Source organism: Symphalangus syndactylus, chromosome 14, assembly GCF_028878055.3.
Source record: "Symphalangus syndactylus isolate Jambi chromosome 14, NHGRI_mSymSyn1-v2.1_pri, whole genome shotgun sequence".
Classification (NCBI taxonomy): Eukaryota; Metazoa; Chordata; class Mammalia; order Primates; family Hylobatidae; genus Symphalangus; species Symphalangus syndactylus.
Window position 1 is genome coordinate 48,722,774 of NC_072436.2, and position 24,898 is coordinate 48,747,671.

Sequence of the window (24,898 nt, forward strand, 5' to 3'; positions counted from 1 at the left end):
TTATATCTAAATTCTTTTTCTGGCTTGGACATTTAATTAATAGCTGTTTGTTTTTGGTAGAATTGTGTTATTTTTCTGTCTTAGTTTCCTCACCTATAAAACATAAACAATAGTAATATCCACCTCAAAGCCTTGTGAAAAAGATTAAGAGAATATTTGTAAAGCACTTAGCAAAGTGCCTAGAACAGGGTGAGTATAATTATAGTTATATAGTTATAGCAATTTTGACTGTTATGGTACAGGCTTCCTCAGACAAGCTGCTTAAACACTTTGCCCAGTCATTTTTTTCAGTGGCATAAACTATTGTCCCTAGAGGACAAAACCATTCCCTAACATGTAGGTTACCCTTGAGAGCAAGGCTTGGCTGCTTAGGGAAGCAGCAGTATCAGCTCAGCAAGAGAGAGAGACCACGCTCTTAGCTGAACACTGGAAAGCTTCCACCAGGTCTATAAAAGTGGAAATTGCTCTTGTGTTTGGACTTTAGTTCACTGGATACTCACAAGGAGGGTACAGTTCCTCCTCCACCACTGCACAGAACTCCTGAAGGAAGAATTCTCTAGTTAGACAATAGGAAAGTGAGAAAATAATAAAGAGATTATTATTGACCATAATGATTGACATCACCACGTGCCAGACACTGTTTGCAGTGCTTGGATATATAGTCCCTCATTTAATCCTCGTTACAATCACAGGAAGTAAACACTATGATTATCTCTATTTTAGAGATAGGGAAAGGAGCCTAAAGAAAAATAACTTGTAGTATAGTTTAAAGTCAGGTAGCATGATGCCTCCAGCTTTGTTCTTTTGGCTTAGGATTGACTTGGCGATGCGGGCTCTTTTTTGGTTCCATATGAACTTTAAAGTAGTTTTTTCCAATTCTGTGAAGAAAGTCATTGGTAGCTTGATGGGGATGGCATTGAATCTATAAATTACCTTGGGCAGTATGGCCATTTTCACGATATTGATTCTTCCAACCCATGAGCATGGAATGTTCTTCCATTTGTTTGTATCCTCTTTTATTTCATTGAGCAGTGGTTTGTAGTTCTCCTTGAAGAGGTCCTTCACATCCCTTGTAAGTTGGATTCCTAGGTATTTTATTCTCTTTGAAGCAATTGTGAATGGGAGTTCACTCATGATTTGGCTCTCTGTTTGTCTGTTATTGGTGTACAAGAATGCTTGTGATTTTTGTACATTAATTTTGTATCCTGAGACTTTGCTGAAGTTGCTAATCAGCTTAAGGAGATTTTGGGCTGAGACAATGGGGTTTTCTAGATATACAATCATGTCATCTGCAAAGAGGGACAATTTGACTTCCTCTTTTCCTAATTGAATACCCTTTATTTCCTTCTCCTGCCTGATTGCTCTGGCCAGAACTTCCAGCACTATGTTGAATAGGAGCGGTGAGAGAGGGCATCCCTGTCTTGTGCCAGTTTTCAGGGGGAATGCTTCCAGTTTTTGCCCATTCAGTACGATATTGGCTGTGGGTTTGTCGTAGATAGCTCTTATTATTTTGAGATACGTCCCATCAATACCTAATTTATTGAGAGTTTTTAGCATGAAGGGTTGTTGAATTTTGTCAAAGGCCTTTTCTGCATCTATTGAGATAATCATGTGGTTTTTGTCTTTGGTTCTGTTTATATGCTGGATTACATTTATTGATTTGCGTATGTTGAACCAGCCTTGCATCCCAGGGATGAAGCCCACTTGATCATGGTGGATAAGCTTTTTGATGTGCTGCTGGATTCGGTTGATAGTGACAAAGTTAGTAAATGGCAGAACCAGCTTAGATACTTAGATGGACTATCTCCAGGTTCCCATGGTTTTTACCCCCAAGCTATGGACCTAAAATGCAAGAACTCTGAGTGGAGCCTAGAGTCATGAATTCCGTGCTGGAACCCACCAATCTTATCTTCCAGAGACATGTCGTAGGAAAGAATGAAAGAATGGTTAAGCCTCGACTCTAAATGACGGAAACTAGTTATATTGAGCCTAACAAGTCTTTTGAGTTTACTATTTTAGTTTTACATATTCAGCTTCTTAGTGCAAACATGCAAATAAATGTCATGTAGTTTAAGCTTGAGTCTTAAAACAACAACAAGAAACTCATTCTGGTAATGTTCTCTGAAAGAAAACAGTCTTTCTCCATGTCTTTATAATATTAAAAATAATAATTATTTTAGAAAGCATAGTGTATACAAGCTACACCTACAGTTCTTTTTTTTAAGTAATCACTTTAAGTAGGTTCTTGCAAACCACTTAGCCAAGGAAAGGTATTAATGCTCTGATGTTATTGATAATGTGCTTATATATTCTTTGCTGACTTCTTGTGGTGCTCTGTGCCCCCCTACTGACGCTATGGGCATGCAATTTTCATTGACTTTTTAGAGAGAATTGCAAGCAAGTCAGCTTCGTGGAATTAGAGAGAGAAAAGGCTAGAAACAGATCCATGGCTGACAAAAGAAGAAAAATCATACTGAAAATGGGATAAATAATAACAGTCCTATTTGGATAAGTCTGCCACAAAATAGGAAGCCAAACAATCTTAAGATGGGTCAAGTCTGCTCCATCACAGAGAGTGGCATGTAACATTATCTGATGAAGGGAATGGATTTCTTTCTTTTCATCCATGCCTTCTAAGTTATGTAGGACTAAAGGGTCTGGTAGCATAGTGAAGTTACTAAGATGGAAGCTGAATAGCACCAGGAAGAGGAGACTACACAATTCCAGAGGTTAGGATGTGGATTAGTTGGCCGAAGGCAATCAGCTTCCCAGTTGTATATGCTTACAAGGGAAATAATGGGTTTCCATCAGTCACTACATATAACTCTGACAATATATGTTTAAAGGTCTTTTTTTTAAAAAAAGGAAACAAGATTATTTGTGAAGATGAAAAGCTTACAAAATCACTTTTAATAATGTGACATGAAACAAAGCATCAAATAAATAGATGTGCAGGTTCCTAAGCCATCTTTCTGATTGATTTTGTTTGTTTCTTTGTTTGTTTGTTTTTTTCAGGTCTGTGTGAAGAAAGGCCTATTGCTTTGCCATTCAATAGTGAGGAGGATGGAGCTCTGGTAGCTGCAGCTCAGATTGGGGAAGGGGTCGGGGACTATTTAAAGCCAATAAGAAACTGAGCTTGCACAAGTCCAAATAACACTATTTTGATCAAATATAGAGTGAGGAGAATTAGTGGTCCATATCCTTTCCTCCCAAGGTATTGGTGATTTTTTAATTGATTTACCGGAATGTTAGCCTTTCTTTATATTTGCCACGATTATGGCCCGATTTTTAGTTTGTCACCTACATTTGCTTATGAAAGTTTTTGGCATATAGAAATGGTTAATTTTTAATGAAATAGAATAATAATTCTCTTTATGTTTTCTGTTACCTCTTTTCTGCTTAGAAACTCCTTGCTCATTCTAAAATTACTTAAATAATTATAAATTTTCTTTGCCAGCTTCAGTGCTTGTGAAATTGGTTGTGGTGCTTTTACTTTTTACACGATTCTTTAATTTACTTGAAATTCTATCTTCAATTATGCTTGTTTAAACCTAAGATATTTAGATCCCATTTAAAATATATATTTGTTGAATTCAGTTATGAAGGGTGTTGATTCAGCTTTAACCAACTTCAATCCAGGAAGTGTGCTGCTTTTAGTTTTATGTTTAACACAATCTGCATCTTTAAGTATTTTTCCTGAGAGAGGCTTTAACCTTTTCAGACATTCTCTAAGAAAACCAACCTATTTTAAACCACAGAGAAATATCACAGAGCATTTAAAGATGATGCTTATAATGTGATATGTTATCACTGATATTTGTTATCAGGTAGCTGTAATTTAAAAAAACGTAGCTGCTAAATGTTGACTAGCGCTTTTTCTGTTTAGGCTGCTATCTATTTTCTTAATAATATAAATTTTTAACTCTTGTCTGCCAAGTCACTTAATGAAGTGTTTGTATAAGCACTAACCACTAAAACTATAGCTCCTGAAATTCACACAGGCTGGTATGTAGATCACAAACTTCCCATACTCCCATATCAAATATTACACACAAAGGGAGCACAGCCTTTTCTTAGATGAGAACTAAATAAGCACAAAAAAAAAGATGGTAGAGGGTTTAAACAACTCTGGATTATCTGTGCTTTAAAGTAAGTTCTCAAAAGCTCTTCCTCACATTTAGCTATCTTTTTCTGCATAGAAGGGGAAATTGATATTTTATTAAGCATAAAAGTTTGAATTATAGAAAATCATCATGATTGTCTCGTAGGTCTAAAAGAAAATATTTATTCTGAGAGCATGGTTCACTCCACTTTCACATGAAGCCTTTGATAAATATTGGGTGTAACTCTTCTATCAATGGAAGAAAAGTAGGCCCACATTGTCTATAATTGTACCCTAGAATATTATATTATATTCAGGAAAATGACTTAAACCATATGAATAAAAATCAGTTAAATGGGAATGACCTGGGACTATCATTCATCTAATCTACAGAGAGGAATGAAAAGTTTATACACAGAAATCTCATATATAGCATTCATAGGTTATTGTAACTGTTGTTGCTTAAATGAATTATAGATTAAATTATACCCAGTTCTCTCTCACCAATGTTGGGACTCAGAAGACAACACCCAAAAGGTCTCAGAAGCAAAGTTTCTCTCTGACCTTCTGCCCTCCTGTCTCTTTGTTTCACTCTCCCTAGAGTCCATCCACAGAGACTAGAATCCCATTCTTTCTCACGACTGGGTCATAGAAACCAGGACCCCTTTCCCCCAAAGTCAGCCATAAAACCTACAATTATTATTCTAACTTTCCCTCCACATTTCTGTGTAAAAACTGGCTATAAAGAAATTATCCAAACTACCTTGTTTAGCTGTAGGTCTTAAGACCCCCATTCCGAGGGAGTCCTGCCCTGGGAATGGATGGCAGAGAAAGGGATGCTGCTCAGAGAGGCCAAGGAGAATCTAGACTGACAGGCCTTGCCGGGTTTCCCCACTCAGTCTATAGCATTAGCTCCTAACCTTTTCGCCCAGTCATATTTCTACATGGCTGTTGATAATGGTTAGACTGTATACTCACCCAAATCTCATCTTGAATTATAATCCCCACATGTCAAGGGAGAGACCTGTAATCCCCATGTGTCAGGCAGTTCTTTATTATTATTATTATTATTATTTTTTATTATACTTTAAGTTCAAGGGTATATGTGCACAATGTGCAGGTTTGTTACATATGTATACATGTGCCTTGTTGGTGTGCTGCACCCATTAACTCGTCATTTACATTAGGTATATCTCCTAATGTTTTCCCTCCCTGCTTCCTGCACCCCACAACAGGCCCTGGTGTGTGATGTTCCCCTCCCTATGTCTAAGTGTTCTTATTGTTCAATTCCCACCTATGAGTGAGAATATGCGGTGTTGGGTTTTTTGTTCTTGTGATAGTTTGCTGAGAATGATGGTTTCCAGCTTCATCCATGTCACTACAAAGGACATGAACTCATCATTTTTTATGGCTGCATAGTATTCCATGTTGTATATGTGCCACATTTTCTTAATCCAGTCTATCATTGATGGACATTTGTGTTGGTTCCAAGTCTTTGCTACTGTGAATAGTGCTGCAATAAACATATGTGTGCATGTGCCTTTATAGCAGCATGATTTATAAACCTTTGGGTATATATCCAGTAATGGGATTGCTGGGTCAAATGGTATTTCTAGTTCTAAATCCCTGAGGAATCGCCACACTGACTTCCACAATGGTTGAACTAGTTTACAGTCCCACCAACAGTGTAAAAGTGTTCCTATTTCTCCACATCCTCTCCAGCACCTGTTGTTTCCTGACTTTTTAATGATGGCCATTCTAACTGGTGTGAGATGGTATCTCATTGTGGTTTTGATTTGCATTTCTCTGATGGCCAGTGATGATGAACATTTTTTCATGTGTCTTTTGGTTGCATAAATGTCTTCTTTTGAGAAGTGTTTGTTCATATCCTTTGCCCACTTTTTGATGGAGTTGTTTATTTTTTTCTATAAATTTGTTTGCATTCTTTGTAGATTCTGGATATTAGCCCTTTGTCAGATGAGTAGATTGCAAAAATTTTCTCCCATTCTGTAGGTTGCCTGTTCACTCTGATGGTAGTTTCTTTTGCTGTGCAGAAGCTCCTTAGTTTAATTAGATCCCATTTGTGAATTTTGGCTTTTGTTGCCATTGCTGTAGGTGTTTTAGACATGAAGTACTTGCCCATGCCTATGTCCTGAATGGTATTTCCTAGGTTTTATTCTAGGGTTTTTTTGGTTTTAGGTCTAACATTTAAGTCTTTAATGCATCTTGAATTAATTTTTGTATAAGGTGTAAGGAAGGGGTCCAGTTTCAGCTCTCTACATATGGCTAGCCAGTTTTCCCAGCACCATTTATTAACTAGGGAATCCTTTCCCCATTGCTTGTTTTTGTCAGGTTTGTCAAAGATCAGATGGCTGTAGATGTAGGGTATTATTTACACAGGCTCTGTTCTGTTTCATTGGTCTATATCTCTGTTTTGGTACCTGTACCATGCCATTTTGGTTACTGTAGCCTTGTTGTATAGTTTGAAGTCAGGTAGCGTGATGCCTCCAGCTTTGTTCTTTTGGCTTAGGATTGACTTGGCAATGCAGGCTCCTTTTTGGTTCCACATAAACTTTAAAGTAGTTTTTTCCAATTCTGTGAAGAAAGTCATTGGTAGCTTGATGGGGATGGCACTGAATCTATCAATTACCTTGGGCAGTATGGCCATTTTCACGATATTGATTCTTCCTACCCATGAGCATGGAATGTTCTTCCATCTGTTTGTATCCTCTTTTATTTCATTGAGCAGTGGTTTGTAGTTCTCCTTGAAGAGGTCCTTCACATCCCTTGTAAGTTGGATTCCCAGGTATTTTATTCTCTGAAGCAATTGTGAATGGGAGTTCACTCATGCTTTGGCTCTCTGTCTGTTATTGGTGTATAAGAACGCTTGTGATTTTTGCACATTGATTTTGTATCCTGTGACTTTGCTGAAGTTGCTTATCAGCTTAAGGAGATTTTGGGCTGAGACAATGGGGTTTTCTAGATATACAATCATGTCATCTGCAAACAGGGACAATTTGACTTCCTCATTTCCTGATTGAATGCCCTTTATTTCCTTCTGCTGCCTGATTTCCCTGGCCAGAACTTCCAACACTATGTTGAATAGTAGTGGTGAGAGAGGGCATCCCTGCCTTGTGCCAGTTTTCAAAGGGAATGCTTCTAGTTTTTGCCCATTCAGTATGATATTGGCTGTGGGTTTGTCATAGATAGCTCTTATTATTTTGAGATATGTCCCATCAATACCTAGTTTATTGAGAGTTTTTAGCATGAAGGGTTATTGAATTTTGTCAAAGGCCTTTTCTGCATCTATTGAGATAATCATGTGGTTTTTGTGCTGGATTACGTTTATTGATTTTTGTATGTTGAACCAGCCTTGCATCACAGGGATGAAGCCCACTTGATTATGGTGGATAAGCTTTTTGATGTGCTGCTGGATTCAGTTTGCCAGTATTTTATTGAGGATTTTGGCATTGATGTTCATCAGGGATATTGGTCTAAAATTCTCTATTTTTGTTGTGTTTCTGCCAGGCTTTGGTATCAGGATGATGCTGGCCTCATAAAATGAGTTAGGGAGGATTCCCTCTTTTTCTATTGATTGGAATAGTTTCAGAAGGAATGGTACCAGCTCTTCCTTGTACCTCTGGTAGAATTTGGCTGTGAATCCATCTGGTCTGGACTTTTTTTTGGTTGGTAGTCTAATAATTATTGCCTCAATTTCAGAGCCTGTTATTGGTTTATTCAGGGATTCAAGTTTTTCCTAGTTTAGTCTTGGGAGGGTGTATGTGTCAAGGAATTTATCCATTTCTTCCAGATTTTCTAGTTTATTTGCATAGAGGTGTTTATAGTATTCTCTGATGGTAGTTTGTATTTCTGTGGGATTGGTGGTGATATCCCCTTTATCATTCTTTATTGCATCTATTTGATTCTTCTCTCTTTTCTTCTTTATTAGTCTTGCTAGTGGTCTATCAATTTTGTTGATCTTTTCAAAAAACCAGCTCCTGGATTCATTGATTTTTCAAAGGGTTTTTTGTGTCTCTATCTCCTTCATTTCTTCTCTGATCTTAGTTATTTCTTGCCTTCTGCTAGCTTTTGAATGTGTTTACTCTTGCTTCTCTAGTTCTTTTAATTGTGATGTTAGGGTGTCAATTTTAGATCTCTCCTGCTTTCTCTTGTGGGCATTTAGTGCTATAAATTTCCCTCTATACACTGCTTTAAATGTGTCCCAGAGATTCTGGTATGTTGTGTCTTTGTTCTCATTGGTTTCAAAGAACGTCTTTATTTCCGCCTTCATTTTGTTATGTACCCAGTAGTCATTCAGGAGCAGGTTGTTCAGTTTCCATGTAGTGAGCGGTTTTGAGTGAATTTCTTAATCCTGAGTTCTAGTTTGATTGCACTGTGGTCTGAGAGACAGTTTGTTATAATTTCTGTTATTTTGCATTTGCTGAGGAGTGCTTTACTTCCAACTATGTGCTCAGTTTTGGAATAAGTGGAATGTGGTGCTGAGAAGAATGTATATTCTGTTGATTTGGGGTGGAGAGTTCTGTAGATGTCTATTAGGTCCACTTGGTGCAGAGCTGTGTTCAATTCCTGGATATCCTTGTTAACTTTCTGTCTCGTTGATCTGTCTAATGTTGACAGTGGGGTGTTAAAGTCTCCCATTGTTATTGTGTGGGAGTCTAAGTCTCCTTGTAGGTCTCTAAGGACTTGCTTTATGAATCTGGGTGCTCCTGTATTGGGTGCATATATATTTAGGATAGTTAGCTCTTCTTGTTGAATTGATCCCTTTACCATTATGCAATGGCCTTCTTTGTCTCTTTTAATCTTTATTGGTTTAAAGTCTGTTTTATCAGAGACTCTTATTGCAACCCCTACCTTTTTTTGATTTCCCATTTGCTTGGTAGATCGTCCTCCATCTCTTTATTTTGAGCCTATGTGTGTCTTTGCACATGAGATGGGTCTCCTGAATACAGTACACTTATGGGTCTTGACTCTTCATCCAATTTGCCAGTCTGTGTCTTTTAATTGGAGAATTTATCCCATTTACTTTTAAGGTTAATATTGTTATGTGTGAATTTGATCTTGTCATTGTGATGCTAGCTGATCATTTTGCCCATTAGTTGATGCCGTTTCTTCCTAGCATCGATGGTCTTTACAATTTGTCATGTTTTTGCAGTGGCTGGTACTGGTTGTTCCTTTCCATGTTTAGTGCTTCCTTCAGGAGCTCTTTTAGGGCAGGCCTGGTGGTGACAAAATCTCTCAGCACTTGCTTGTCTGTAAAGTATTTTATTTCTCCTTCACTTATGAAGCTTAATTTGCCTGGATATGAAATTCTGGATTGAAAATTCTTTTCTTTAATAATGTTGAATATTGGCCCCCACTCTCTTCTGGCTTGTAGAGTTTCTGCCGAGAGATCAGCTGTTAGTCTGCTGGGTTTCCCTTTGTGGGTAACCCGACCTTTCTCTCTGGCCACCCTTAACATTTTTTCCCTCATTTCGACTTTGTGAATCTGACAATTATGTTTCTTGGAGTTGCTCTTCTTGAGGAGTGTCTTTGTGGCATTCTCTGTATTTCCTGAATTTGAATGTTGACCTGCCTTGCTAGGTTGGGGAATTTCTCCTGGATAATATCCTGAAGCGTGTTTTCAAACTTGGTTCCATTCTCCCCATCACTTTCAGTTACACCAATCAGACACAGATTTGGTCTTTTCACATAATCCCATATTTCTTGGAGGCTTTGTTTGTTGCTTTTTACTTTTTTTCTCTGAACTTCTCTTCTTGCTTCATTTCCTTCATTTGATCTTCAATCGCTGATACCCTTTCTTCCAGTTGATCAAATTGGCTACTGAAGCTTGTGCATTCATCACATAGTTCTTGTGCCATGGTTTTCAGTTCAGTCAGATCATTTAAGGACTTCTCTACCCTGGTTATTCGAGTTAGCCTTTCGTCTAATCTTTTTTCAAGGTTTTTAACTTCTTTACATTAGGTTCGAACTTCCTCCTTTAGCTCAGAGAAGTTTGATCATCTGAATCCTTCTTCTCTCAACTCCTCAAAATCATTCTCCATCCAACTTTGTTGCATTGCTGGCGAGGAGCTGTGTTCCTTTGGAGGGGGAGAGCTGCTCTGATTTTTAGAATTTTCAGCTTTTCTGCTGTTTTTTCCCCATCTTTGTGGTTTTGTCTACCTTTGGTCTTTGATGATGGTGACATACAGATGGGGTTTTGGTGTGGATGTCCTTTCTGTTTGTTAGTTTTCCTTCTAACAGTCAGGACCCTCAGCTGCAGGTCTGTTGGAGTTTGCTGAAGGTCCACTCCAGACCCTGTTTGCCTGGGTATCAGCAGCAGAGGCTGCAGAACAGCAAATATTGCTGAACAGCAAATGCTGCTGACTGTTCCTCTGGGAGCTTCATCTCAGAGGGGTACCCGGCCATGTGAAGTGTCAGTCTGCCCCTACTGGGGAGTGCCTCCCAGTTAGGCTACACGGAGGTCAGGGACCTACTTGAAGAGGCAGTCTGTCCGTTCTCAGATCTCAAACTCCATGCTGGGAGAACCATTACTCTCTTCAAAGCTGTCAGGGACATTTAAGTCTGCAGAGATTTCTGCTGCCTTTTGTTTGGCTATGCCCTGCCCCCTGAGGTGGAATCTACAGGGGCAGGCAAGCCTCCTTGAGCAGTGGTGGGCTCCACCCAGTTCGAGCTTCCTGGCCGCCTTGTTTGCCTACTCAAGCCTCAGCAATGGTGGGCGCCCCTCCCACCGCCTCGCTGCCACCTTGCAGTTCTATCTCAGACTGCTGTGCTAGCAATGAGTGAGGCTGCGTGGGCTTGGAACCCTCCGAGCCAGGCAAGGGATATAATCTCCAGGTTTGCCGTTTGCTAAGACCGTTGGAAAAGTGTAGTATTAGAGTGGGAGTGACCTGATTTTCCTCGTGCAGTCTGTCACCCCTTCCCTTGGCTAGGAAAGGGAATTCCCTGACCCCTTTCACTTTCCGGGTAAGGCGCGATGCCTCGCCCTGCTTTGGCTCTCGCTCGGTGGACTGCACCCACTGTCCTGCCCCCACTGTCCAGTGAGCCCCTGTGAGATGAACCCAGTACCTCATTTGGAAATGCAGAAATCACCCATCTTCTGTGTCACTCACACTGGGAGCTATAGACTGGAGCTGTTCTTATTTGGCCATGTTGGAACCGCCTAGTTCTTTACACTAGTGTGAAAACAGACTAATACAACAGTTCATATTTTGTTGAAACTAAGCACAAAAATGGACAATCTCTGCTTGTCTTTGGGTCTTTGTTCTGAAGGATCCTGTGTATATACATTAAATACATTTATATGCCTTATCTTCCATTCATCTGCCTTTAGTGAGTTGGTTTTTCAGGGAGACTTCATAGGCTTGGCCCTTACACTACTATAGATTTATCTATTCTCAATGAATGATTTAGCTGCCATAATCTGCTATTGTTGTTTTAAGCAAAGGAAACTTTGGTGAATATTACTGTAATACTAGGAGTAATTTTTATGTATCAGTCTCTGTACTAGAAGATTCTTTCCTCTCTTGTTGTTTATTGGAAAATAGATCTGCAGTCTTTTTTACATAATATTTCCATTACAATGTTTATTGCTCCTGCATGTGAAAACTCACCGTATTTGTCTTTTCATTTTATTTAAAACATGTGACTAGTATGTGGATGAGTTAGTAAATCTGTGGTATCGTTACATGTGCTTCAGTTCTGTAAGGGTGCCCATCCTGGTATTAAGCTATTTTCAAAGGCTCTTTGAAGACAGCCACTTTGTGAAAAAGACTAGATTATGTGACACAGGCTATGGCAGATGATGTGACAATAGCCTGGATCATTGGCAAGAAGTTCCAAGATAGAATTGTCCTCACATAAAACAGCTGTTGAAGATACTCAATTGTCTTCCTCATCATTCATGCTCAAAGGCACACTTGCTGAGAAAATTATCACTAACTGTTAGGAGAAAGAAAATAGAATTTACTTCACAACCCTCTAGTAGACTTTGCCCCCCCTGCCCCACCCCCAACCCCAGAAAGAGACTCAATAGTACCCAGAAAGATTTCACAGAACGGGGAAATGTACAAAGGCATTGGAATATTTAGGCAAAAAAAGAATGGTCTTCCCATGTGAATGGGCTATGGTTATGATTTGGAGGGCCCCCAGATGAAGATGCAGATGTGGATTTAAAAAGGACTCTACAGATATGTTGGCTAGAATGCAGTGGTCTGGGAGAGCCCCAGATTGCTTCAATCTGTAATGCTCTTCAATTAAGTGCTGCTTATTTTTCTTCGAGACTTTTTTTTTAAAAGGAGACTTCATTTTTTAGAATTTTAAAAATTACTGTATACTCAGCCCCCCATGATACAGGACTTTCAAAAAAGATATATGGGCAAATGTGCTGATCATCTGGGAGGCCTCTACAACTTCTAGGAAGGTGTTGGAAGGGGTCATTTAATGGAGCTCATTTGTATACATGTGTGTGTGTGTGTGTGAGTATTTACTGAGCTATAGTCCAGAATATGAGCTCAATTAAAAGCATATTTATATATATTTATATATATACATATATACACATATATATTTTTATATAGCACACACTATATATATATATATGTATATATTCTGAGCCCACTAAACTTAACTCGCTAAAGAGAAGTTTTCCTATTTATTTTCTTTGAATGGTTGAGATCTGAAAGATACATATGTCAGCATCATGCAAAGTCGGAGTCACCCTTCACCTGTTAGTGAAGTTAGGAAAGTTAGCCATTGAGTACAGAAAATAAAACGATTTTCAACAACCTGTAGTAGAGACAAACCTAGGTTTGTCTGCCAAATGTCCCAGAAAAGCAAAGTAGCTTGAAAGGATGGGTTGTCATCAATTAGGGATAAGCATCTTGCTTTATTCACTTGGAAAGTTCCAGAGAGTTTTCTGGGTCAATGAAAACAAGTAAAGATTGGTTTACTAACTAGCTTTTTAAGATCCAAGGTGATTTGAGGGCTTGTGTTGAAGTGAACTTTAATGTGCTCTGTAATAAAAAGTGCATAAAACATTTGTTTCCAATCAGCTTTCAAAAGTCATTACATATCTTAGTAGAGATAAGTAAGGGTAGGGCCTTTTGTGATGCTGGCTGCAAGCATGAGAATATGTATGGGGAAAAGCCACTCATGAGAAGTGCAAAATTGAAGGGATCGCAAGAAGCTTGTTACAGATGGGTAACACAACAGAAATGGGAAATCAAAAGACACACCTAAGAAGGAAATCCTCTACTAAGCCATGGGGTGGGGGGAGTGGTGGGACTGAGCCTGAAGCTGTAGGTTAACATAGGCTGGCTTTCAGGCCCACAGGCTTTAGTTAGTAAGTGCTGGCTCTATGACTTACCACTTAATGGCTATGTCACCTTAGGAAAGTTATTTAGCCTCTCCAGGACTTAGTTTACCCATCTATAAAATCAAAATAGTATTTATTTCATACATTTCTTTCAAGGACTAATTGCAATAATACATATAAAGCATTTGGCATAATTCCTGCAACATAGGAAATGACTTCAACTGAAGCTAGTTGTTAAGTATTTTCTAATCAGTAGAGGAGGCTAACATCTGATATGTCACTGTTATCAACCTTGATTTCCTAACTCGAAAACTTTCCTCATGTTGTTCCCTGTATCTTGAGAATTTAATGAAATATTATATGCAAAATACAGTCAGCCCAGTAGCTGGAACACAGAAGGGATTTGACCATCATTAACTGATATCATCATCCTTCCTCACCTAAGTAAGGAACTGAGATGCAGTTCTCGTATTGGTGCCTCAGCAAAAATAAAATAAAATAAAACATTCTGTTTAAAAACCAAGTTGTAGAAAAGATCCTCCAAAAAAAAAATCTTCAACTCAGTCAACTGAAACCTAAAGGGTGAGTAGAAATTAGCCAGGAGAAGACAGGAGTAAGTGCTAATGTCCAATGTCAAGGTGCACAAGTAAAGTGCACTAGAATTTAAGAGAGTTGTACAACATAAGACAAATGAAGAAGTGATGGAAGTATGAGCTGGAGGCAAAATTATGGGATTCTAGCACCCCAAATGCAATCCATGGGCCATTGCTGTCTGCCCTACCTTCAAAAGGGGTCTAGAACCTAAACAATTCGCCTACATCTACGATATCCCTGGTCCAACCCAATCTCACCTCCATCTTGGATTTTTTTTCATATCATCTATCCCAGAATTCCTACTTCCACCTTCCCCCCCTGCAGAAGCCAGAGAGATTGTTCTAAAATCCAAGTCAGGTCATTTCACTCCTCCTCTCAGTGGAGCAGCAATTCACTAACTTTCCATTGTATGAATAAAAAAGACAATGTTCTATCTTTTTTTCACTTAAGCTTTTTATTTTGAAATCATTGTAAATCCACATGAATTGTAAGAAATAATATAGCGAGATCCCCTGTATGCTTTACCAGGTTTCTTCCCCTGATAACATTGCAAAACTATGGTATAGTAACACAGTCAGGATATTGATATTGACACAGTGCCTTTCCAAAGCCGCAAGAATCCCCTGTTGCTCTTTTATAGCCACATCCAGCTGTCTTCCCCAGCTCCCCCTTCTCTAACCCTGTCAATCACAAATCTCTCTTCTATTTTTATAATTTTGTCATTTCAAGAATGACATATAAATGGAATCATGCAGTATGTAACCATGTGGGATTTTTTTCCTCATTTAGTATAATTCCCTGGAGATGCATCCAAAATGTTATGTGTATCAGTAGTTCATTCATATTTTTATTGGTATTGATGTACCACAGTTTATTTATAATTCACCCCCTGAAGGACATCTGGGTTGTTTCCAGTTTGGGCCTATTATAAATAAAGCTGCTATGAATATCTATGTACAGATTTTCTGTGAATATAAGCTTTCATGTCTCTAGAATACACAAGAGTGCAATTTCTGGATGGTATGGTAGTTACATGTTTGCTTTTAGATGAAATTTTCCAAATTGTTTTCCAGAGTGGCTAAGCCATTTTATATTGCCACTAGCAGGGTGGGTGTGACCCAATTTCTTTTCATCTTCACAAACATTTGTTGTTGCCAACACTTATTTTTAAATTTTAGCCAGTTTGAAGTATGTGTAGTGTTATCTCATTGTAGTTTTTAATTTGCATTTCCCTAATGGCTAAAACATCTTGTTATGTGTTTCTTGGTCATCTGTATTTCCTTTTCTATAAAATGTCTTTTCATATTATATTTTGTGTATTATCTATATGGATTGTTCATTTTTTAATTGTCGAATTTTGAAAGTACTTTATACATTTTAGATACCAGTTCTTTTTTTAATTTAACACGTGCAGGTTTGTGATACAGTTAAACTAGTGTCATGGGGTTTGTTGTACAGATTATTTCATCACCCATGTATTAAGCCCAGTACCCATTAGTTATTTTTTCTGATCCTCTCCTTCCTCTTAAACTCCACTCTCCGATAGGCCCCAGTGTCTGTCGCTCTCCCCATGTATCCATTTTTCTCATCATTTAGCTCCCACTAAATGAGCATGGAATGTTTTAGTGAGAACGTGTAATATTTGACTTTCTGTTCCTGTGTTAGCTTGCGCAGGGTAATGGCCTCTAGTTCCATCCATGTTCTTCCAAAGGACATGATTTCATTCTATTTTATGGCTGCATAGTAACTCATGGTGTATATGCACCGCATTTTATTTAACCAGTCTACCACTGATGGATTTTTTAGGTTGATTCCATGTCTTTGCTATTGTGAACAGTGCTGCAAAGAACATATTAGTACACGTATCTTTATGTTAGAATGATTTATATTGCTTTGGGTATATACCCAGTAATGAGATTGCTGGGTTGAATGGTGTTTTTGTTTTTAGGTCTTTGAGGAATGGCCACACTGCTTTCCACAATTGTTTAATTTACATTGCCACCAAGTGTATAAGCATTCCTTTTTCTCTGTAACCTTGCCCATATCTGTTTGCTTGTTTTTGACTTTAGTAATAGGCATTCTGACTGGTGTGAGATGGTATCTCAGTGTGGTTTTGATTTGCTTTTCTGTAATAATCAGTGATGTTGAGCTTTTATTTGTATGCTTGTTGGCTGCATGTATATCTTTTGAAAAGTGTCTGTTCATGTCCTTTGCCCATTTTTAAATTGTTTTTCTTGTAAATTTGTTTAAGTTCCTTATAGATGCTGGATAGTAGACCTTTGTCAGACACATAGTTTGCAAAACTTTTCTCCCATTCTGTTGCTTGTCTGTTTACTCTGTTAATAGTTTCTTTTGCTGTGCAGAAGCTTTTTATTTTACTTAGGTCCCATCTGTCAATTTTTGTTTTTGTTCAAATTGCTTTTGGTGTCTGTCATGAAATTTTTGCCCATTCCTATGTTCAGAATGCTATTGCCTAGGTTGCCTTCCAAGGTTTTTATAGTTTTGGAATTTACGTTTAAGTCATTAGTCCATCTTGAGTTAATTTTTGTATATGGTGTAAGGAAGGCATCCAGTTTCAATCTTCTGCATGTGGCTAGCCAGTTACCCTAGCACCATTTATTGGATAGGGAATCCTTTCCCCATTGCTTGTTTTTGTGGAGCTTATCAAATATCAGATAGTTGTAGGTGTGCGGCCTTATTTCTGGGCTTGCTATTCATTTCCACTGGTTTATGTGTCTGTTTTTGTATCAGTACCATGCTATTTTGGTTACTATAGTCTTGTAGTATAGTTTGAAGTCAGGTAGCATGATGCTCCAGATTTGTTCTTTTTGCTTAGCTTTGCCTTAGCTATTGGGGCTTTTTTTTGTTGTTCAATTTGAATTTTAAAATAGTTTTTTTCTACTTATGTGAAGAATGTCATTGGTAGTTTGATACTAGTAGCATTGAATCTATAAATTGCTTTGGGCAGCATGGCCTTTTTAATGATATTGATTCTTCCTATACATGAGCATGGAATGTTTTCCTGTTTGTTTGTGTCATCTCTTATTTCTTTGAGCAGCAGTTTGTAGTTCTCCTTACAGAAAACTTTCACCTCCCTAGTTAGCTGTATTCCTAGGTAATTTATTCTTTTTGTGGCAGTTGTAAATGGGATTGTGTTCCTAGTTAGGCTCTCGACTTTTGGTATAATTACTAGGAATGCTATATTTTTTATATTGATTTAGCATCCTGAGACTTCACTGAAGTTATTAGCTTAAGGAGCTTTTGGGTCAAGACTATGAGATATTCTAAATGTAGCATCATGTTTTCTGTAAACAGGGATAGTTTGACTTCTTCTCTTCCTACTTGGATGTCCATTATTTCTTCCTCTTGCCTGTTTGCTCTGGCTAGGACTTCCAATACTATGCTAAACAGGAATGCTGAGAGAGGGCATTGCTATCTTGTGCTGATTTTCAGGGGGAATGCTTCCAACTTTTTGCCCATTCAGTATGTTCACTGTGGTTTCTTATTGATGGATAGGTGGATCTTATTATTTGGAGATGTGCTCCTTTTAATACCTAGTTTATTGAGAGTTTTTAACATGAAGAGGTGTTGAATGTTATCAAAATCCTTTTCTCCATCTATTGAGATAATCATGGGTTTTCTGTCTTTAGTTCTGTTTATGAGATGAATCACATTTATTGATTTGCTTATGTTGAACCAACCTTGCATCCCAGGAGCCTATTTGATTGTGGTAGGTAAGCTTTTTGATGTGCTGGGGATTTATTTACCAGTATTTTGTTGAGGATTTTTGCATTGATGTTTATAAACTTGGCCTAAAGTTTTCTTTTGTTCTTGTGTCTCTGCCAGGTTTTGGTATCACAATGATGCTGGCATCATAGAATGTGTTATGGAGGAGTCTCTCCTCCTCAATATTTTGTAATAGTTTCAACAGGAATGGTACCAGCTCTTCTTTGTACACCTGGTAGAATTCAGCTGTGAATCCATCTGGTCCTGGGCTTTCTTTGGTTGGTAAGCTATTTATTATTGATTCAATTTCACAGCCCATTATCTATCTGTTCAGGAATTCAATATCTTCCTGGCTCAGTCTTGAGAGGGTGTATGTAACCAGGAATTTATCTGTTTCTTATAGCTTTTCTAGTTTATGTGCATAGAGGTCTGTATAGTATTTTCTGATGTTTATTTGTATTTCTGTGGGGTCAGTGGTAATACCTCCTTTGTCATTTCTAATTATGTTTATGTGGGTCTTCTCTCCTTTCTCCTTTATTAGTCTAGCTAGTGGTTTATTTAATTTTTTCATAAAGCCAGCTCCTGGATTTGTTGATCTTTTAAATTGTTTTTTCATATCTTAATCTCCTTCAGTTCAGCTCTGAGTTTGTTTATTTCTTGTCTTCTGCTACCTTTGGGGTGGTTTTTTCTTGGTTCTTTAGTTCTTTTAGTTGTAATGTTAGATTATTAAATTGAGATCTTTCTCACTTTTTGATGTGGACATTTGGTGTTATAAATTTCCCTCTTAATACTTCCTTAGCTGTGTCCCAGAGATTCTGGTATGTTGTATCTTTGTCCTCATTAGTTTCTGAGAACTTCTTGATTTCTGCCTTAACTTCATTATTTAACAAAAAGTCATTCAGGAGCAGGTTATTCAATTTCCATGTAATTGTAAATTTAATTGTGCTGTGATCTGAGATATTGGCTGTTATAATTTCAGTTTTTTTGCATTTGCTAAGGAGTGTTTTATGTCCAATTATGAGATTAATTTTAAAGTATTTGCCATTTGGCAATGAAAAAAATTATATTCTGTTGTTTTGGGGTGGAGAGTTCTGTAGATATCTATCAGGTCCATTTGATCCAGTGCTGAGTTTCAGTCCTGAATCACTTGGTTGATTTTCTTGATGATCTGTCTAATACTGTCAGTGGGGTGTTAAAGTCTCCTGCTAGTATTTTGTGGAAGTCTAAGTCCCTTTGAAGGTCTCTAAAACTTGTTTTATGAATCTGGGTGCTCCTGTGTTGGGTGCATACATATTTAGGATAGTTAGGTCTTCTTGTGGAATTGAACCTTTTACCATTATATAATGCCTTTCTTTGTCTCTTTTGAACTTTGTTGGCTTAAAGTCTGTTTTGTATAAAATTATGATCGCAACCCCCTTCTTTATTCTGTTTTACATTTGCTTGGAAGATTTGTCTCCATTTCTTTACTTTGAGCCTATGGGTGTCATTACATGTAAGCTGGGTCTCCTGAAGACAACGTATCAATGGCTCTTGGTTCTTTATCCAGCTTACCACTCTGTGCCTTTTAATTAGAGCATTTAGTCCATTTACATTCAAGGTGAGTATCGATATGTGTGGATTCGACCTCGTCATAATGATGTTAGCTGGTTACTAGACAGAACTGTTTATGTGGTTTGTTTATTTATTTATTCATTTATTTTTCAGATAGGGTCTTGCTCTGTCACCCAGCCTTCAGTACAGCGGCATGATCTTGGCTCACTGCAACCTCCACTCTCCAGGTTCAAGTGATCCTCCCACTTCAGCCTCCCAAGGAACTGAGACCACAGGTGTACACCACTACACCTGGCTAATTCTTTGTGTTTTTAGTAGAGACAGGGTCTCACTATGTTGCCCAGGCTGGTCTTGAGCTCCTGAGCTCGAGAGATTCACTCACCTCAGCCTCCCAAAGTACTGGGATTACAGGCATGAGCCACCATGCCTGGCTTATGTGGTTCCTTTATAGTGTCACTGGTCTTTGTACTTAAGGGTGTTTTTTGTTGTGGCTAGTAATGGTCTTTCTTTTCCACAAGAAGTGCTTGCTTCAGGAGCTCTTGTAAGGCAAGTCTGGTGCTAACAATGTCTCTCAGCATTTGCTTGCCCGAAAATGATCTTATTTTTCTGTTCATTGTAAAGCCTAGTTTTGCTAACTATAAAATTCTGGGTTGGAATTTTTTTCTTTAATAATGATAAATATTAGCCCCAATTTCTTCTGGCTTGTAATGTTTCTCCTGAGAGGTCTGCTATTGTACCGATGGGCTTCACTTTATAGGTGACCTGACCTTTCTCTCTAGCGGCTTTTAACATTTTTCCTTTCATTTTGACCTTGGAGAATCTGATGATTATGTGTCTTGGGGATTATCTTCCTTTGAAGTATCTTACTGAGGTTTTCTACATCATCTGAATTTGAATGCTGGCCTCTCTGTCCAGGTTGGAGAAGTTCTCATGGATGATATATTGATATATGTTTCCCAAGTTGCCTACATGCTCCCCATCTCTTTTAGGAACACCAATGAGTCATAGATTCAGTCTCTTTACACAATCTCTTATTTCTCAGAGGTTTTGTTCATTCCTTTTCACTCTTTTTTCTCTATTCTTCTCTGACTGTCTAGTTTCAGAAAACCAGTTTTCAAGCTCTGAGATTCTTCCTTCTGCGTTGTCTACTCTGCTATTAATACTTGTGGTTACATTTTGAAATTGTTGTAGAGTGTTTTTCAGCTCTGTCATTTACATGCTTTTCTATAATGGCGATTTTGTCTGTCGGCTCCTGTATCATTTTATTGTGATTCTTAGCTTCCTTGGATTGGCTTTCAACATACTCCTGCATCTCAATGATCTTCATTGATCTTGGGGTGGCCCAAGGTACTCCCAGACCATTGTCCATTAAACTCTGATGGATGATGTCACCCAAAGCATTTTGTAATGTGATGACCCCAGGATCTGTCTTCATTTGCAAATGTCAGCAGCAGTGGCTGTGGCAGCACAGTGGGGTGCATGCTTCTTGGCTGCAGCAGGGTGCTAGCAGGTGTCAGGGTGCCTGCCTCCATGAAGGTGTTCACAACAGTGGTGGAGGAAATGTGGCTTGGCGGAGGGAGCTGCTGGTGACTGTGCACATAGTTGCACTGGTGGTGATGTTGGTACGAGGGGCAGGGTGTCCTGGCAGGCACAGGTTGTTGTGTATATTCTGTGCATTGCAGGCTGGAGTGGGTGCTCCAGGCAGGGAAGAATTTGCTATTATCTGTGCCTAGTTTCACTCCAGTGGCAGTGTTGGAATAAGAGTGGGATGTTGGTCAGGGTGGGGCTGGCTGCTCTGTGCCTGCTAAGGCTCTGACTGCAATGGTGGTTGGCGGGGGTGTGGGAGTGAACTGCACTGCCACCTTAGCAGTGGCAGAGCAGGGTGCATGCATATACGCAGGCACTGGCAGGTCAAGGAAAGCAAAACCCATCCCCACACGCAGTCACCAGCAAAGCAATGTAAGGGGTTGCTGTGGGCCCTGGGGAAGCTGCAATGTAGGGAGAGAGCTAGTGGGCTGCTGTGTGACCCTTGGGGCTGCCCTGCTGGAGCTCTCTGCCAGTCAGGCATAGTCCACCAGTGCAGAAGCTATGATGCAGGCCCTCAGGGCACCTGAGGCTGTTTTGCAAGCAGGCACTGGCAGGCTGGGGCCTTAGGAGAGGCCAGAAGACCAAGTAGCACTCAGGTTGGACTGGCCTCTTCTAATGGGCGAGACCACCCTGCAGAGTTTAGGTCTGACAATTTCCCTAGGGCTAAAGTCTCCTATGAGAGCCAGTGGAGCCAAGTGATACGACCATCTCTAGGTGTGCTCTGCTACTACTCTCCCACACCAAACCCTTTGGGCTCCACATCAGCTGGCTTGCTGCCCCTACAACTTCTGTAAACAGCTCTCCTTGCCAATTTGAATGTCGGTGGTGGTCGAGGGATATCTTCCTTCCAGAATTCCAGGGGCCCATGGCAAGGGTGGGTTGCTCCCATTCCTCCAGAGTTATTGGAGTCCAGGAACAAGTCATGGTGTGCATAGCCCCGTGTAGGGTTCCCAGCTGCCTCCTCCATCAGCCCAGCTTATGTGTCTTCCCTCCATCTACTCTTGGTGCCTTCCCTCTGAAGATCTGTTAGGAGTGCACCAGTCCTCTCCATCCCTGTCCACCTGGCTACATCTACTCAGCTATCTTGCCTGATCCCTTGAAGATCTCTTTCTCTACATATCACTTCTTTGTCAGATATGTGGTTTGCAAATATCGCCTTCCAGTCTGTAGTTTGTCTTTTCCTCCTTTAAACATGGGTTTTTCCAGAGGGAAAGTTTTTACTTTAAGAGGTTTAATGTATTGATTATTTTTCAATTGAGAATCATGCTTTTGGTGTTAAGTCTAACTATCTTTTTGCTTTAGGCAGCAAAGACTTGCTCTTGCATTTTTTTTCTAAAAGTTTTATAGATTTTTGTTTTGTGTTCACATCTGTGGTTCATTTTGATTCTAATTTTAATCAGATGTCAGGTGTAGGTCAAGGCTCCTTTTTATCATTTATTTTAGGTTCATAGGTACATGTGCAGGCTTGTTATATAGGTAAAATGTGTGTCATGAGGGTTTGATGTACAGATTACTTGATTAGCCAGGTAGTAAGCATAGTACTTCGTGGGTAGTATTTTGACTCTCATTCTTGTCCCACCATCAACCATAAGTAGGTCCTGGCATTGGATGTTCCCTTCTTTTTGTTCATCTCTACTCAGTGTTTAGCTCCCACTCGTAAGTGAGAATATGTAGTATTTGGTTTTCTGTCCCTGTGTTAGTTAGCTTAGGAAAATGGCCTCCAGCTCCATCCATGTCCTGCTACAAAGGACATGATCTTATTCTTTTTTATGGCTGTGTAGTATTCCATGGTGTATATGTACCACATTTTCTTTATCCAATCCACTATTGGTGGGTACCTAGGTTGATTCTATGTCTTTGAAATTGTGAATAGTGCTGCAATGAACATATGTGTGCATGTGTCTTTATGGAAGAATGATTTATAATTATTTTAGTATATATCCAATAATGGATTTGCTGGGTCAGGTGATAGTTCTGTTTTAAGTTACTTGAGAAATCACCAATCTGCTTTCCACATGGCTGAACTAATTTACATTCCCATCAGCAATGTATAATTGTTCCCTTTTCTCTGCAACCTTGCTAGCATCTGTTACTTTTTGACTTTTTAGTAATAGCCATTCTTACTGGTGTAAGATGGTATCTCACTGTGGTTTCGATTTGCATTTTTCTAATGATTAGTGTATTAGCCGGTTTTCAGGCAGCTGATAAAGACATACCTAAGACTGGGGAGAAAAAGAGGTTTAATTGGACTTATAGCTCCCCATGGCTGGGGAGGCCTCAGAATCATGGAGGGAGGAAAAGGCACTTCTTACATGGTGGTGGGAAGAGAAAATGAGGAAAAAGCAAAAGTAGAAACCCTGATAAACCCATCAGATCTTGTGAGACTCATTCACTATTACAAGAATAGCATGGGAAAGACCAGCCCCCATGATTGAATTACCTCCCCATGGGTCCCTCTCACAATATGTGGGAATTCTGGGAGATACAGTTCAAATTGAGATTTGGGTGGCTATAGAACAAAAATATATCATTCTGCTCCTGGCCCCTCCAAATCTCACATCCTCACATTTCAAAACCAATCATGCCTTCCCAACAGTCCCCCAAAGTTTTAACTCATTTCAACAACAACCCAAAAGTCCACAGTCCAAAGTCTTATCTGAGACAAGGCAAATCCCTTCTCTTTATGAGACTGTAAAATCAAAAGCAAGCTAGTTACTTCCTAGATACCATGGGGGTACAGGTATTGGGTAAATACAGCCATTCCAAATACGAGAAATTGGCCAAAACAAAGGAGTTACAGGGCCCATTCAAGTCTGAAATCCAGTGGGGCAGTAAAATTTTAAAGCTCCAAAATGATCTCCTTTGACTCTAGGTCTCACATCCAGATCACACTGATGTAAGAGGTGGGTTCCCATGGTATTGGGCAGCTCAACCCCTGTGGCTTTGCAGGGTACAGCCTCCCTCCCAGATGCTTTCACGGGCTGGGGTTGAGTGTCTGCAGCTTTTCCAGGCATGCGGTGCAAACTGTCAGTGGATCTGCCATTCTGGGGTCTGGAGGATGGTGGCACTCTTCTCACAGCTCCACTAGGCAGTGCCCTAGTGGGAACTCTGTATGGGGGCTCTGATGGCACATTTTTCTTCCACACTACCCCAGCAGAGGTTCTCCATGAGGGCCCCACTTTTGCAGCAAACTTTTGCCTGGGCATCCAGGCATTTTCATTCATCTTCTGAAATCGAAGCAGAGGTTCCCAAACCTCAATTCTTGACTTCTGTGCACCTCCAGGCTCAGCACCATGTGGAAGCTGCCAAGGCTTGGGGCTTCCACTCTCTGAAGTCACAGCCTTAGCTCTACCTTGGCCCATTTCACTTAAATGGCTGGGACACAGAGCAACAACACGTCTGTAGGCTGCACAGAGCATGGGTACCCTGGGCCCAGCTGACAAAATCACTTTCTCCTCCTGGGCCTCTGGGCCTGTGATGGGAGGGGCTGCTGTGAAGGTCTCTGACATAGCCTGGAACATTTTCCCCATGATCTTGGGCATTAACATTAGGCTCCTTACTACTTATGCAAATTTATGCAGCTGGCTTGAATTTCTCCTAAAAAAATGGGTTTTTATTTCTTACTGCATTGTCAGGCTGCAAATTTTCTGAACTTTTATTCTCTGTTTCCCTTTTAAAATGGAATGCTTTTAACAGCACTCAAGTCACCTTTTGAATACTTGGCTGCTTAGAAACTTCTTCTGCCGGATACCCTAAGTCATCTCTCTCAAGTTCAAAGTTCCACAAATCTCTAGGGCAGGAGCAAAATGCCATTAGTCTCCTTGCTAAAAACATAGGAAGAGTCACCTTTGCTCCAGCTCCCAACAAGTTCCTCAACTCCATCTGAAACCACCTCAGCCTGGACCTTATTGTCCATGTTACTATCACGCTTTTGGTCAAAGCCATTCAACAGGTCTCTAGGAAGCTTCAAACTTTCTCACATTTTCCTGTCTTCTTCTGAAAAG